Genomic DNA, 758 nt, shown 5'->3' on the forward strand with positions numbered 1-758 from the left:
GGGGTGAACCTGTCCAGGTGGAGACTACCTATACAGGTTCACTCCACCTGTTCAGGTGGAGTGAACCTGTCCAGGTGGAGACTACCTATACAGGTGGAGTGAACCTGTCCAGGTGGGGTGAACCTATCCAGGTGGAGACTACCTATACAGGTGGAGACTACCTATACAGGTGGGGTGAACCTGTTCAGGTGGGGTGAACCTTTCCAGGGGGAGACTACCTGTCCAGGGGGAGTCTACCTGTCCAGGTGGAGTGAACCTGTTCAGGTGGGGTGAACCTGTCCAGGGGGAGACTACCTGTCCAGGTGGAGACTACCTGTCCAGGTGGAGTGAACCTGTCCAGGGGGAGACTACCTGTCCAGGGGGAGTGAACCTGTCCAGGGGGAGACTACCTGTCCAGGTGGAGTGAACCTGTCCAGGTGGAGTGAACCTGTCCAGGGGGAGTCTACCTGTCCAGGTGGAGACTACCTGTCCAGGTGGAGTGAACCTGTCCAGGTGGAGACTACCTGTCCAGGTGGAGTGAACCTGTCCAGGGGGAGTCTACCTGTCCAGGGGGAGTCTACCTGTCCAGGTGGAGACTACCTGTCCAGGTGGAGTGAACCTGTCCAGGGGGAGTCTACCTGTCCAGGTGGAGTGAACCTGTCCAGGGGGAGTCTACCTGTCCAGGTGGAGACTACCTGTCCAGGTGTGAACCTCCACCTCCTCAGCAGTGGACAGAAAGTCATTCAGGAGTTTAGAGAACAAAGAGGTTGAAGTTTATT

At 56.9% G+C, this 758-nt stretch overlaps 1 protein-coding gene across 1 annotated transcript in view; it reads right to left on the minus strand.

Moving 5' to 3' along the window:
* Nucleotides 1-735: 735 nt before the first annotated feature.
* The window catches only part of LOC308128413 (inositol polyphosphate-4-phosphatase type I A-like), a 48886-nt gene continuing 48863 nt past the window's right edge, over nucleotides 736-758 (minus strand). Inside the window, exon 19 of the mRNA XM_080494111.1 lies at nucleotides 736-758. This exon is cut by the window's right edge and continues 309 nt beyond it. The gene's annotated coding sequence lies outside the window, so the exon portion shown is untranslated.

Source organism: Lipophrys pholis, assembly GCF_963383615.2.
Source record: "Lipophrys pholis genome assembly, contig: SCAFFOLD_67, whole genome shotgun sequence".
NCBI lineage: Eukaryota > Metazoa > Chordata > Actinopteri > Blenniiformes > Blenniidae > Lipophrys > Lipophrys pholis.